Genomic DNA, 16,448 nt, shown 5'->3' with positions numbered 1-16,448 from the left:
CCATAAAGACATACACCTCTGCTAGAAAGAAGGTGGTATTTAATGCATGTCTATGGCGTCAAGAATAGCTGTGGAGTCACAGGCTACAAGGAGCCTCTCTTGGCCACAGAGGATTGCCCCTGCAAGAGCACAGCTGGTCCCTTCCAACAAACATTGACCATGGAAACATTCTTGAATTCTACTCTGCCCTTAGTTCTCCCATCTCTACCTTGTGTGAGGACCACCGCAGGCTCCCCTGGACAGCTCTGCTTGTGAGAGCAGCCTTTTCAGGATTGTTTATGCCCCTGGAGGACCTAGAATGAAGACACCCCCTCCTGATTCCCAGGGCTCCTTTGTTGTTGTGGGCACTCTCCCGTTCATGTTCAGCGAATAAAGGTTCTAATCTAGATTGCTCTTTTATGTTATTGATTTGAGTTTCCCACTCAAGATGGCTATTTTCTGGTGAGTAATCTCTGACCTTCTCAGGCATTTTTAGTGTTAAGAAAACATACTCGTAGTAAAAAAAATTCACATTCACCTTTCAAACCTGAAAAATCAGTTGAACATAAGTCCAGTATCCAGTGAGAATCATGTGACACTTAATTTACTTGCATGAATGTCCTGGACCTAAGGGAAAAGAGACTCAGATATGGGTACCATAATCAAATTAGTCTGCCCCCTTTTAGATCATTTTCTGCTATATTTAAAAACAAATACCAAGTGTTCCTGGTTGACATCCTGGGCCACCAGTGTCTCATGACCACTGTGTGGAAACATAGATGTAGTGCCTGAGTCAGGAGCCCCTGCCCAGCACACAGAGGTCAGAGCTTCCCGTGCACTTGCTCTTGCAGGCAAATACTGCATCTGTGGAGTTGGATTTCCATGTTCTCTTTCTTTTTCAGGAGGAATTTTGTCAGGCAGAGGTAGTGGTGGGCATGGTGGGTAATCGAGGTGGATTATCTATTTGAGGAGAGTGGGAGGCTGCTGTGCTCTGTCATGCTCTGCCATGCTGGAGAACAGAGGGTCCACCTGCTCGAGTCCATTGTCCACAGAGCTTTAGACCCCATTTGTGCAATGCCAGCTGAGCAGTATGGTTCCTTCGTTCATACCTAGAGACTCTGACCAGGGGGACTAAAGACATCTGTCAATAAAGCACATGCCATGCAAATGCAAGGACCTGGATTCCTTCCCCAGAGCCCACATTAAAAGCAAGGCATGGTGGCGCATGCATGTGATCTCCGTGTTAGGAAGGTGAAGACAAGCACATCCCTGGGGCTTGATGGCCATCCCACATACCTGCTCAGCAAACTCTAGGCCAGCCAGAGAGACCTTAAATCAAAAATATAACATGGATGGTGCTAATGAGTAACACCCAGGTTGGACCTCTGGCTCCAAACATTTGCTCAAAAACATGCAATTAGGTGTATAGACACATGAACACATGTATATCTGCATACCAAGACTCTGTCTACTACCATGAGATCAATAGTTCCTATTACTCTCTCATTATGATATTCTGTTCTCAACTTGGTATTTATTGGATATTCTGATTCAGGGCCCCAATATTTCTGAATTTTGGGGTCCCTCAAAATTTATAGAAGCAGGAGCTTGCTTGGGGTAAAATTTTATAGAAACAGGAGCTTGCTTGGGATAAAAGTTTATAGAAACAGGAGCTTGTTTGGGGTACAGTGAAGCATGTAGGAACAGGATGGAAAGTCAGTTAGCTACACATATGCCTTCTAATTAAAGTTGTGTATGGGTACAAGGAAATGTCACTTGAGGAATAATCCAGATTCTGTGAACTGTCCACAAGCTAGAGTTTCCCATCAGGATGCTGAAAGTTTGCCAAGGGAAGGGGAGACTGCCTTCTAGGGCTCCCTTGGGTCTATCCAAAGACTGGCATCAGAGCCAAAATAGCTCATCAGAGCATGGTGGCCATTCTTCCAGGCCATGGTTGGCTGGGAATGGAGGAAGATGGTGGAGACGCCTTGTGAGAGTGTGAGGTTCTGAGGGGAAGGCGTGGTCATAATGTTCTGAGTTCGAGATAGCAAAATGGAATGAGAAATTACACAAAGAAGAAGAGAAGGAGTCATGAGGTGGCATAGAGAAGGGGTCCCAGTGAAGTCAGAGGAAAGGGATGGAGATCAGGGGAGGTGAAGACACAGGAGAACAGAAGTGGGAATGCCAGAAGCTCCCAGTTGATGTTACTAGCATCAGGATGTTAAAGTAGGGTCGCTGGGATGCTGGGGAAAGTCACTTGAGCCTGCACACGTCTCACACGGGTTCTCATGGCAGCCACTCAGCCCTTGGCTGAGCCTCAGGCACTACTTTTCCTATGCTTCTTTTATAGCAAGAGGAGCACAGAAAAGAGCTGGTCTGAACTGGTTCTCAGGAAGCAGCGAGGTGCGGAGAGATCAGCTTGGCATTTGGTCACTGTAGTCAGGCTGTGGCTTTACCTCTCTCCTCAGTTCTTCACCACACATTTCTATGGGCAGATCACAGTGTTGCTGATGTTTGGGAAGATGCTCCTGCCATCTCCTTTGCTTGAGTGAAACGCACAGCAGAGCCACAAGCTGAGAGAGGGCAATGAGCAAACCCAGGCAAACCATTAACAGTTGGTTCATCATTTATCTTTCCTTTCTGGCCTGCCACTGGGAGTGTGGAGCAAAACTGAGGGCATAGACGTGCTGTGTGACCTCCTGCTCCCCAAATGCAGGATCAAGAGCTGCGGAGAAGGTGAGCCAGGGCTCCTCATTAAAGCAAACACCGTTGAACATGTGGTCAAGATGATGGAGTGTGTTAACCACAGCAAGTGTTTGAACCACGGTAACTGAAATGCATCTTGTTTCCTGAGGGTAAAGGAAGCATGAAATTCTTTACTTAGGCCAGAAGCAACTGTTGTTAATGTGGATTTTCTCACTAATAAAGTATATATTAGCTGGGTGGGGGTGGCGTGCATGCCTTTAATCCCAGTACTCGGGAGGCAGAGGCAGGTGGATCTCTGTGAATTTGAGGCCAGCCTGGTCTACAGAGCAAGTTTCAGGACAGGCTCCAAAGGTGCACAGAGAAAAACCCTGTCTTGAAAAACAACAACAACAACAAAAGTATATATTGATGACTATGCCCCCAAATGTAATGCAGTTATGATTTTACAAATAATTTTGCAGAACAACTGTCTTTAGGACAGATGATGTATGTGAATGTGGTATGTGTACAGTTGTGTATATGTGCATCTATGTTGTGGGTATCTGTGTGTGTTTCTGTGTCTGTGCATTTTTATGCATGTGGTAGCTGTGCACTTATGGCATGTGTGTGTGTGTGTGTGTGTGTGCGCGCGCGTGTGTGCATGCATGCACGCAGTCTCTGTGGATATGGTCAGACACCTTTGTGGCTTCCCAATGATGATGTTACCAGTAGCTGATTCCTTGACCTTGAGTCTCCCCACAGTGGGAGATTCTCACTCTATCTCGGCTATGTTATTGGTTTAGATTTGGTCATCTGACTTTAAAATCCAAACCAAAACAAAAACAAACAGAAAACATTAAGGATGACGTAGGAGTTTAGAGGACAGAAACCGAGAAACAGGGCCTTATTTTGTTCCAGAAGTTTAGAAGAATACAGCGTGTGTGGACTTCGGTGCTGAAATGATGACCGCAATATATTCCTGTTAAGGAGAAAATGAGAACCAGAGGTATGAGGGGAGAGGACAAGTGGGGTGTGGAGGATGAGAGGGAGGGAGAACGGATCATGCGCTTCCTGTGTGAGGCCTCCCTCCCGAGCTGTGACTGGCACCCACCGCTCCTTCCTTTAAGCTCTGGCCTTCTTCCTCCTGGTCTTTATGGTAAATACATTTTCCTCCATGCACTTGAGTTGGTTGAGCAAGACTATTCACTGGTGGTCAAAACTCAAATCCCACAAGTGCTCTCTGAGCCTGACTTCCCCAAGACTCAGTGCTGAGAAGCCAAGGTCTGGGTCATGCTCCCAAAGCTCCTCAGGTTAGAGGAGACACCACTGCCACTGAGAGACCTGGAGGAAGAGGTGAGGCCTTTAGAGGAAGATAGGTCTGGGGGCTCGTCACCCAAGCATCTGAGGGCTCATCGTCCACATGTCTTGGGACTCGTCATCCACAGAAGACCATGCTTCTGCTGGATGTGCAGACTCAGATGTGTGAACGAGACTGACCTAGTCCAAAGCGCCCGACTTGAGCTGACTGTCAGGTGACAAGATGAAATAGAAATGGATCACAGCTGGAGGAGAGGTTAGAAGGGAAAATGCTGATGGAGCAGGGCATCCCATAGGCCATTTCCAAGAGCATGGGTTTGACCCTGCTGAAAGACGCTAATCAGCTTCTCTATAGAAACTGACAGTATTGTTTCCCCCAGAGACCAATAGCAGGTGTCTCCACAGGGAAGGGAACCCAGAGGAGAGCACGATTACTGCGCTTCTTACCTTCCTAACTGTGAGCATTTAAAAAATTCTTGAAAATCCTACCATAAATATGCTCCCCAATCCTGCCTTTGGTGAATAAATCTTCAAAATCATCAAACTTAGAAACTCCTCATATTTCCTAAACATAAAACCAGGAGAAAAATACTGTGTATAAAAATCCAAATAAGTTGATACAATAATGATGACAGTAACACCAGATAGTGGGGGCAGTGCCAGGGGCTCTGTGTGTGACAGATGAGGTAACAGAAAACGCGATGTAAAAGAGGACAGTGGACAGAGGGACCCTAGCTCCATCCCAGCTCATTCATTCCATGGAAAGTATTGACTGATTTCTTCATAGACTGTCATAACGATTTAATGCAGGAATTCAAGTCAAGTGTCAGAAACACAGTTAACACTCAAGAACTGTGAATTATTTTTTCCTGATCATCAAGAAGCAGAAGTTGGTGATGATAGATAGACAGATACAGAAAAGGAATAGTATTGATGTATTTGAGGTGTGTGCCTATTGTGGTTTCAATGTGAAGTGTTTCCGTAGACTCATGTGATTGAACACATGGTCCCCAGCTGGTGGTGTCCTTTGGGAAGGTTGTGAAATATCTTTTCTGAGGTAGAGCCTTAATATGGGATTCCCCTCTCTATGCTGTGAATACCATTGGTTAAAAAAGAAACTGTCTTGGCCTGTGATAGGGCAAAAGAGTAGAGCTAGTTGGGGAAAACTAAACTGAATGCTGGAGAAAGAAGGCGGAGTCAAGAGAAGCCATAGGGCTGCACCCAGAGACAGACACAAGCCACAGGCTGTCGGCTAGAATATTGCTGGTAAGCCACAAGCCTCATGGTAAAATATAAAATAATGGAGATGGGTTAATTCTAGATGTAAGAGCTAGCTAGCAATATGCTTAAGCTATTGGTCAAACAGTATTGCAGTTAATATAGTTTTTGTGTGGTTATTTTGGGGCTGAGCAGCCAGGAACAAAGAAGCAGGCTCCTACAACAGAGCCTTGCTAGAGGAAGCAAGTCTTGATGGGTGGGCCTTCTTGTTCACTCTCTGCCTTTTTCCTGGAGATGCAATGTGACTGACCAGCTATCCTTCTGTTCCTTCATCCTGCCTTCCCTGCTAGGATGGACTGGATCTCTCCACAACTATGAGCTGCAGTAAATCCCTCTCCCTTGAGTTGTTTGGTAGAGATAGTTACACAACAACAAGAGAGTAAACAAAGACACTCTCCAAGCCATACTCCAATGCAATTCGGTGTCCGTGTTTGTTTTTCTTCCATTGCAAAGCCTACTGCGTTTTATATATTCTGAAATTCCAGTTCTGAACCAAATCAGGTCACTGTGAAGACCAAAGGCAAAAAAGTAGACAGTGACTCTTCCTGACAGACCTTTTGTCTAAACTTGCCACGATTTTCTGGTTATTCTCAATACATAGATGGATTTGATAAAATGGTTTGCATTTGAATTGAAATTTGTGTTGTAAAACATTTGGGAAAAAAAAACATGAGTTCTAAAGCCTATGTCCCTTGTTACTATTTTAGCCATTTTCTTTCTCATTTATGCAGCCATTTCACACAATGTTATGAACAGATACAAATACATAATATGCACCTTTTTATGGCTTCCACTTCCATTTTTATTATCTAACAACTATTTTAAAGTTCGATTTGACTTTTTCTAACAGTGTTTTAAGTATCTTCTTATTGTGCTTTCATATTGCTCATAAATAATTTACTCAACCACTGCACTGGGTTGGACATTTCTGTGGCTTCAGAATAATAATGAATTTGAGTAGATATGCCTTAATGTCATTAATAATACAAAGGGGAAACCAAACAGAATGGCAGCTAAGACCACCCTGTCTTCCTCTCCCCACAGAAACATCACTTTGAAGAGTTACCCACATATCAAACAGGCTTCACATTAGTGAAGCAAATCAGATGAGAGGCTGTGGTACCCAACTTAGCATAAAAGTAATCGAAAACAAAGTACTGAAGAAAAGACTCATAGAGTAGCAATCCAGATCCAGAATACACTAAAGGTGTGAGCACATGGCATATATCATTTGTACTTTAATATGGATATGTAAAAGCAAAATAACAATAATATTAAGAGATACGAGTTCAGAAAATGGGAAACCACAAATTTCAATTAGGGAGAGGTAAGAAGTATAAGCACCAAGATTTACAAATATACATGCATAATTGTATTGATTTTTATCTGTTTCCATTCTCTTCTTTACAATTAGCATTCATTTTTTCTGTAATTTTGAAGATGTTTTTATAATAAAAGGAGATTTTTAACATCATCATAACTATGAAACAAAAACCTTTAATGGGAGCTTCCAAGATAATATGCAAAGAATGAAAACAAGCTGACAGCGAAGGAATAACTTAACCCTAAAGCAAGACTATGTAAGCAGGAGATAGATGATTAGAACACAATTAGAAAAGATGATAGGTAGGCAAATATAAATATAGGTAGATAGAATAATAAATACAAGTATCAATGAATTAAAATAGAAAAAAATTAATGAAGTGGCTATGCCTGTCGTGCTAGCGATAGTTTCCATTGCTGTGATGAGACACACTTCACAGAAGCCAGTAGGAAGGATGTACTTTGGCTCATGGTTTCAGGGGATTTCAGTGCATTGTGGTGGTGAGGTGATATTGGAGGGAGACTTGAAAGAAAACCTTTGGAATGGGACTGGAAGTGGGCTTGAGTTTTGCCCATCTCTATGAGCCATGCCTCCCATCCCAAAGGCAGCACATTTTGCTCAAAGGCACCAACATCTGGATATCAAGTGTTTAAACACATGGACTTATAGGGAATATTCTTTATCCAAAATATAACTTTACATTCTTGACCTCCATAGACAAATGGTCATTTTATAAGAAAATTTGCTTTCAACCCAACTTCAAAAGTCCTCATTTAAAAAAGAAACTATCTCAAAACCATTTAAAATACATAAAGTCTCTTTTGAGACCCATGACAAACTTAGCTATGGGCCTTTGTAAAGTTAAGAAAGAGAACATTATTACTGACAAACATCCTATAGCAGAGTACCCATTATCATCATAAAGGGAGTTGTAGGAAGACAGGAAATGCAGCACCAAAGCAAGACTAAACTTGGCGTTTTGTACACCAAACACTGCAGCTTCATGCCAGCATTCTAGGTTCATGAGAGTCTCATCCAAGGTCTGGTTTCTAAAAACCACCTGTCTACAACCCTGTCATCTGCAGTATATGTGGTCTCTCTCTAGTTTAGTTTCATGAAGTACCCTTTCTCTGTGACAAGCATCCTATAGTTCCAGCATCTCCAAAATTCTTTGTGTCTCTATGCCAACTTGGGCTTCATCTTCACAGCTTCACATATAGCCAACTCAGGAGCTTCATGTTGGGAATTCTGCAACAATACATATTGTTCTGGCCTTGTATTTTCTCAGAACTTCATTATAAGTCTATATCCCCTAAACTCTTAGGTTCAGCAAAATCAAAAGTGTGTGGACACCAGATGCCAGTTTCTGATACTAGCCTGAGATACAGCCTGTTACACTGGATCCATGGTTGCACGAGCTTCTGATCACTAGGTGAATAAGCTGGAAAAACTCTTCTCCAGATAGTACTGTTTGAGACCACATGTGCAAGACCACAGATGCACTCTGTTTTAAAGGAAAGGCTTTTACTCCCAGGAGCATTCTGTGCATGCTTGTTCAAGAGCAGTCTTGAACTCAAAGCACCTCTTCCAACTCTCTTTAATGGAATCAATTTCTCAAAAATTCTAGACCTCTTTGTCCACATCTGCTTAGTCCTAGGTTTTAAATGCTCTCACACCTTCTTAACCAAACCACACTTCCTGCTCTTCCACAGGACCACAGTTCCCAGCACCCTTACTGGGTGTCTCACAGCTGCCTGTAACTCCGCGAGATCAGATGTCCTCTTCTGACCCCCGTGAAAACCTGTACACACATGCACATGCTGACCCACCCATTGAGCACACATAAATAATAAATAAGTAAATAATAAATACTTTTTAGAAAATATTCCATGCAAACTGAATTTATATGTATATTAGAAAAAAGTAGTTTCTAAATCAAAATGTAATAGAGAGGTAATTTAATAGTAATTTAATAGTAAATGGTAGGTTCAGTAAGAGAAAATAATGATTTTGGACTACCTGTAACCTGTCTTAGCTAGGGTTTCTATTGCTGCAATGAAACACCATAAGTAAGTAACACTATAAGTTAGCTGGGAAGGAAAGGGTTTATCTGTCTTAAATTTCTACATTGTAGCCCATCACTGAAGGAAGTCAGGACAGGAACTCAACCAGGGCAGGAACCTGGAGATAGGAGCTGATGCAGAGGCAATAGTGGAGTACTGTTTACTGGTTTGCTCTCCATGGCTTCCTCAGTCTGTTCTCTTACAGAATCCAGGGCCATCATCCCAGGGGTAGTATTATCCACAGTGGGCTGGGCCCTCTCCAATGAATCACTCATAAGAATATGCCCTACAGGCTTGCCTACAGCCTGATCTTATGGACACATTTTCTCAATTGAGGCTCTCTCGATGACTCTGGCTTTTCAATACAAAACTAGCCAATACATGCCCCAATCTCAAAGCACCCAATAGAGGATAAGGAAGTATTAGATTAAAAGGAGAGAAATGGCTCTGTACAATAGCACAATATCTCAACACCTCGCTGTCTGCAATGACTGGAACACCAACCTGGAAACCAGTGGAAGAAACACAGCATTAGACCAATCATCTATCTCTGCAGCACAGACATTTCCTCAACAAGTAGATTACATGGTCACTCACAAAGTAAGCCAGAATGATTTTTACTATTAACAAATAATAAAACATATCAAACACCTTCTCCAGGCAAAATGCACTAAATTTAGGAATAGAAATATTATATATGTATGTATGTATATATATAATATGCACATATATACATATGCTCTAGGTCATGTATAGTAAGCCAAAAAGGAATATCCTACTGAATGAGAAAAAAAATATCCTAAATCTTACCCCTTAATTATTATTATGTGCATATTGCATGTGTGTGCATGGAGAGATGTGTGTGCATGGAAGATGCGTGTGTGCTGTGGCATGTGTGTGGCGCTCACTTTCTAGTCAGCTGGCCACTCCACTCTTGTGCACTCCAGAGTCCCAAACCCAGGAACAGTACTGCCCACCATGAGCTGGGTCTTCGTGTGTCAACTGACAATTTGAGACTATCACTGACAGACAATGTACTCAGGCCAACCTGACTGGCATGGTTCCTTGGTGAAGCTACAGTTCCAGTTCATTATTAGTTGTGCCAGTTGACGACAGTTAAAACCAATCCGCACAGCCACTAAAGGGCATTTGGGAAGCAGTTACTGAACAATGAATGCAAAGCCTCGAATAGGAAACTCTGAACAAATTTAACAATCATTCCGTCGTCTAGGAAAAGCACAAGATCTGTTGTCTCTGCCCAGTAATGTGGTGCGATCGAAAAACTTTCCACTCGAACATAATCCCATTTATGGAAACTGTGACATCTCTCGAGCAAAACCACCACGGACTCCAGGGACTTGAATAAAATAAGTCCAATCGGATTTCTCAGTGGAAAGCCCTTGCCCTGCGCACTGCAATGAAATCACAAAGGTGGGGGAGGGTGGTGGAGGGGGTGGTTTTCCCAACAAAAGCATCTCTACACGTGGGTGGTCAATGATGTTTACCCAAAATAGACATGTGGCTGCATAGAAAACTCTTATTTCCAGGAAGGTGAATCTCACTGGCGCTGATTACAGCTCTCAGGGCCACCGTTTGATGTTGGGGGTGGGTGGCTTTCTAATTATCCCTGCCCCATAGCATCATGGGCCAGGGAAGGCTATGTATACCCGCGAGTCCACTTTGAGGAGGCAGGAGATTATCACTAATAAAAATGTAAAGACGGCAGTGTTGGAAGTGTTTTCTGCCCACAGAAGCAGATTCCTTTGCTTCTCTCTTCTTACGTCACGCATAAGAAGGGTCCACAATTGCGACTCTGGATACTTCACCCTTGCCAGGCCTAAGGGCAGAATCAGCAACCACGTTGCTGGCCAGCAGCATGACAGCCGGCTGCTTGTTTGGATCGTCTCACGGTTCTGCGTGTGACTGAAATCAATATGATCATTTTTCCCTCTCAGAAAGTAATTTAGTCTCCGTAGCAGCCTATGATCACGTTTCTGAACAGTGCGATTGGCCCATATTTCGTCACATTCCACAGGTGGCTGCAGGACTTTCTCGAAACGAGTGTCTCTGCGAGGCCTTTCTCAGCCTCTGTGGGACAGACTCCAGAGTTCTTGAAAAGGAGGGTGATGCCAGCTGCTGCTGGGGAGCTACTTCAGTCTCCTCATCTGCAAACACCAGCCCTGGGGCCTCTCTCACCTCACTACTGAGGAGACTCCGTGGGTCAGGCTGGCTCTGTGGGTAGATTTCTAATGACAACTCTAAATCAAGTCTTTCCAGCCCCAAGAACTGCCCAGTGCTGTTGGTGAAGCTGAGGTGGTGGAGTGCTCTCGGAAGTGCAAGCTCACCGACTGGTGAGAGACGGAATACGTTCACAAACAAGGGAAGGAATGTCTGCTTTGCCACGGAGACGGACCTTCATCCACGGAGCCTGCTCCTAAAACAAAGGGTCCATCAGAGAACCTTGATCAAGTCTCACTTCAGTGCCCGGAGGAGTGGCCCGTGTGTGCGGCTTCGGTGGTATGTGCCATTCAAAGCAAGTTGATACTCTGCCAGGACGAAGCAGGTGTTTAAGCCACAGCAAGGAGAACTGTCACAGCAGTTACCTTACCCTCCCCTTGGCAGGACAAATCTATCCAGGGCAGATGCATCCTGGGACACAGCTCATTGGAAATGGTAAATATTTGGTGTCCTTTGAGACTGCTTTAAAAGAATCTCTCTCTGTGTGTCTCTCTCTGTCTCCATCCATCCGTCCGTCCGTCCATCTGTCCCTCCCTCCCTCCCTTCCCCCTCTCTCCCTCTCTCCCTCTCTCTCTCCCTCTCCCTCCCTCTCTCCCCCCTCTCTCCCTTTCTCTCTCTCCCCCTCCCTCCCTCCCTCCCTCCCTCCCTCTCTCTCTCTCCCTCTCTCTCTCTCTCTCTTTCTCTCTCTCTCTCTCTGTGTGTGTGTGTATGTTTGTGTGTGTGTGCATGCTTGTATATGCACACATGGAGGCCAGAGGTTACCCTTTGGAGCTGGTTCCTCAGAATGGCTATCATCCACCTCATTCCTGAGACAGGGACTTTCAGGTTTACCTAGAACCCTCTGGTTCAACTGGCTGACTGGCCAGTGGGCGCCAGACAGCCGCCAGTCTCCACCTCCTCAGGGCAGGGATCTCAAACACACATCACCATGCCTGGATTTCTTTGCTTGGGTTCTAGACTCAAACGCAGGCCCTTCTTTGACAGCAAGCATTTTACTGTCTGGGCTATCTTCCCAGCCCTCATGACTGCCTTTTAATGAGGTTCTGGAAACTTCCCACATGTTGACTTTGCTAATCCTCTCCATCTCCCAACAAAGAGTTTAATACCCTACTAATGAGGAAACATAACCAGAGAAGATAAAACCTCAACCAAAGCCACAGAACTAAAGGAAGGGCAGGTGGCTGGGTTCACGTTGCTGTCATATTCAGACTCAGTGCAAAGCCCTGTCTTCCACTGAGTTAGTGGAACAAGGCGCACATAAGTCCCACATTAGCTCGAGGCTCCACGGAGGAGAAATAGAATGAGTCAGACCCTCCAGCATCACCATGAGCCCTATATGTGACTCAATCCCCACCTATAAAATCAGGACAGTATCATCATTATGTCCGATTGCCTGTGAAGCACCAATGCAGTCTAAGTGCTGTGTGTACTCATTGACTCATCGAATTCTTACCCAACCCTGGTCTGAAGGAGGGGATAACTATCCCACTACATCCCCGAGGCAGGTGAGTCACAGAACAGGACGGGAGCAAGCTGCCCACAGATGCAAGGTGCTGTGTGGAAAGCCTAGATCGGAATCTTCAGTCTGCAGCTCAGCCGTCCATTGTTTCGAGGTGCTGCCCCCAAAGAGCATTGCCTGAGATGCTGGTGGGATGCTCGGAGACCTTCAGAATGAAGCTTCTCCTAGAATTACTTCACAGCGGGAAGCGACTGCCAGCCCTTCATACCTGCCAACTCCACATCTGCCAAGCTCTAGTGAAAGTATTCAGAAGTAGTTACATCTGCACTGAGCACGTGCAGAGTTTGTCCTTGTCACCAGCCCCTGAGCAACAGTGCTGCAAGTGTTGCCAGACTATTTACACGGTACATGTCATTAAAGTCACCAAGAGATTGAAAGCACATGGAATATTGTATGCAGGTCTATGTAATATCATACCATGGCCATCTGAAAAACTCGCAAGTCCATACTTTGATATTTGCAAGGGCCTGAAACTAAACGCCAAGCAGGGTTGCACTGTGGCTGTAATATCACTGAACATGTGGAGAAAACCTTGATGACTCTGCAAGCAACTGAGGACAAACACCCAGGACGATGCTTAATCCTCATTGGAAGGGAAGTGAAGGGTCCAAGGGGCTATGGCTCCCTTAAGGGCTCATGGTCATGTGGTCATGGTGAGACTATTTTCTCTGCATCCTTCATTTTTTGTTTTTGTTTTTGTTTTGTTTTTTCATTATTTGTGTTATTTGGTTATTTGGGTATCTGTGTAGCTTTGGAGCCTGTCCTGGAACTCGCTATGTAGACCAGGCTGGCCTCAAAGTCACAGAGATCCTCCTGCCTCTGCCTCCCGAGTGCTGGGATTAAGGGCGTGCGCCACCACCACCTGGCCCTCATTCAACATTTTTGAAATTCAGTCATTTTGAACATTTGCAAAAGGAAAGAACGAGGCAGTTCCCTTCCCAGTCCCTCAGCAGCAGAGCACGACACTGTGACTTTAACAGAAGGAGGAGTGGATGGCTGAAGCGCAGGGAACTCTGACCACAAAAACAAAACAAAACAAAAAAACAAAATGAAACAGAACAGGAGTAAACAAGTTGAGCTCTAGCTGACACATTCACATTTTATCTGTTTGTCCATCTGTTTATCTGTTATCACCATTTAAATTCCCACTTATCACCTGTCTGCTCATTATCTATCTTCCTATCATCTATCTATCTATCTATCTATCTATCTATCTATCTATCTATCTATCTATCATCTATCTATCTATCTATCTATCTATCATCTATCTATCTATCATCTATCTACTTACCTACCTATTATCTACCTACCTACTATCTATCTATCTATCTATCTATCTATCTATCTATCTATCATCTATCTATCTATCTATCTATCTATCATCTATCTATCTATCTATCTATCTATCATCTATCTATCTATCTATCTATCTATCTATCTATCTATCTATCATCTATCTATCTATCTATCTGTCTATCATCTATCTATCTATCTATCTATCTATCTATCTATCTATCTATCTATCTATTTATCTATCTATCTATCTATATCTGTCTACCTATCTACTTAACTACCTAACATCTATCCATCTATTATTTCTCTATCTATGATAATCATCTGCTTCCTGACTGTGGACGCAATGTGACCAGCTGCACATACTCCTGCCACCATGCCTCCCCTATCACAATGAACTGTACCTATCCCTACAAACCCTGAGCCAAGTTAAGACCTTTCTTCCTCCCATTGCTTTGTCCTATATTCTGTCACAGCAGCACGACAATGTCCTAATGGAGCAGTGTTACTCTGTCACTCCCTTCTACCCTCTGACAGCCACTGGCTTGCTTCACGATCACAATAGCTTCCCAGCTTCCAGAATGTCAGGTAGCAGGAGTCAGGCACTGTCTAATCTCTCCAGATTGACCTTCTTCCCTTTGGGATATACATCCTACAACTTAGTGCTTTGACAGACCATCTCCTGTTAGTTTTGAATAGTCCACTGGTTCCATGCACACAGTTTACTAACCCCTTTACCTCCTGAAGGGCTTCTTGAATTTTTCCAAGTCTTGGCAACTATTATTATGAATAGAGCTTCTTTCTATAAATGTTCCCACAAAGGTTTTTAAGCAAATATGGCGTTCGCCATCTGTAAATACTACGTAGATCCTATGGGCTGTAATCATTGTCTCATGCACTGTAGGGGCTTGAATGAGAAATGTCCTCCATAGGCTCAGGTTACTTGATCACTTGTTTTGGAGTTGGTGGTAATGTTTAGAGACATTTAGGATGTGTGACCTTGCTGGAGGAAGGACATCACCGAGGTTGGGCTTTGAGAGCTCATAGACTCTTCCCACTTGCAGTTTGCCCACTTTAGTAGATGCAACCTGTAGCTTATCATTTATTAGTTTGAATTTCCCAGTAAGGTACAGTGGATACAGAGTTTAATTTCTTGTGCTCGTGTAATGTGTGTGTTGCCTTTAACGTTTAAATGATTTAACTGTTTATTTAAGATTTATCTAACTCCATTTTTGTATATAAATGTTTGGCCTGTGTATGTGTCTGTGCACCATCCATGTGCTTGGTGCCTTTAGTGTTTGGCCTGCATGTATGTCTGTGTGCCATGTATGTGCTTGGTCCCTCTGGAAGCCAGACGGGGGTGTCAGATCTCCTGGAACTGGAGCTGCCAGAAGCCATGTAGGTGTTGGGAACTGAGCCCAGGTCCTCTGTAACAGCAGCCAGCGCTGTTAACCACTGACCATCTCTCCAGCCCCCATGTCACCTGTCCTGATGAGTCACTGGAGGAGATCTTTACCTGCTTCCCAGTGGCGTGGCTCACTCACTGTTCTACTTACCCCTTGGAAGAGTCCATTGGCTAATTTGCACAGTCTCTTTTCATCTGGATATCTCCCCATATTCGCACCTGATTTGTGGGCTATCTCTTCATTAAGCTGACAGTCTTTTGCAGAGCAGATTTTCATGTAATGAAATTTGATTTACTAATATTCTTTCATGGAGCGTGCCTTTGGTGGCATAGTGGAAAAGTTGCTAAGAATCCTAAGCTCATGCAGATACCCTTTGCTTTTTGATTTTTAAGATGTTTTCAGTTTGAGTCTCTTATAATTTTATTTCTGTTGCTCTAATCAACTTACCTGACAGAAAAGCAACTTGGGGGAGGAAAGGATTCATTTGGCTTACAATTCTAGCTTCAGCCTATACTGAGGGAAGCTAAAGGCAGGAGCTCAAGCGGCTAGTCACATCACACCCACAGTCCAGAGCGGAGAGAAGCAAATGCACCCCTACTGCCTGCTCTTCTCTATCTACCCATTGCCTGTCCTGTATAGTTTAGAAACCTTCCGAGGGAATGGGGCCAACCACAATGGGCTGGGTTTTCCAACATCAATTAGTAACCAAGATAATTATCAAGACCAACCTGATCTAGACAATTCCTCAAAAAGACTCTTCTCCAAGGTGACTCGAGATGGTGGCAAGTAGACAATAAAATTAACCATCAAGGGTTGTGCATTTTGAGTTGATTCCTTGTGAGGTATCAAGTGTGTGTCTGTTGTTGTTATTGTTTTCTGTGAGGGTTACTGGTTGTTCCGGCACCACTTGTTGAAAGATAACCTTTGTTCAATTACGTTATCTTTCTTCTTTTGTGGTAGAATTGTTTGATCACACCTGTGTATATCTGTGAACTCTACTCTACTTAATCACTCACCTGCTCTTTCCTTAACCCTGTATGTTTTAATTGCTATGTCTTTTATTTAATTTCTTTTTTATTTTACATACCAAGCACAGTTCCCCCTTCATCCTCTCTTCCCACTTTGTCCCAACCTTCCGCTTACCCAACCCTCCATCACTCCTCAGGAATGGGCATCTTTATAATGTTTGTGAAGGCCGACCTTTCATTTGCTTCTCTGTCCATACTGAACTTGAAATTCTGAGTCTTTGGCTAGTCTAGATAAAGTTGGCAATCATCTTGTTGGCATCCATCCTCAAAGTGTGTTTCTGGAACCTTGATAGGAATGATTGAAATCCACAGATCAAG

Source organism: Arvicola amphibius, chromosome 7, assembly GCF_903992535.2.
Source record: "Arvicola amphibius chromosome 7, mArvAmp1.2, whole genome shotgun sequence".
Classification (NCBI taxonomy): domain Eukaryota; kingdom Metazoa; phylum Chordata; class Mammalia; order Rodentia; family Cricetidae; genus Arvicola; species Arvicola amphibius.
The sequence above is the reverse complement of the archived record's forward strand: the minus strand, read 5'-3'. Positions refer to the sequence as shown.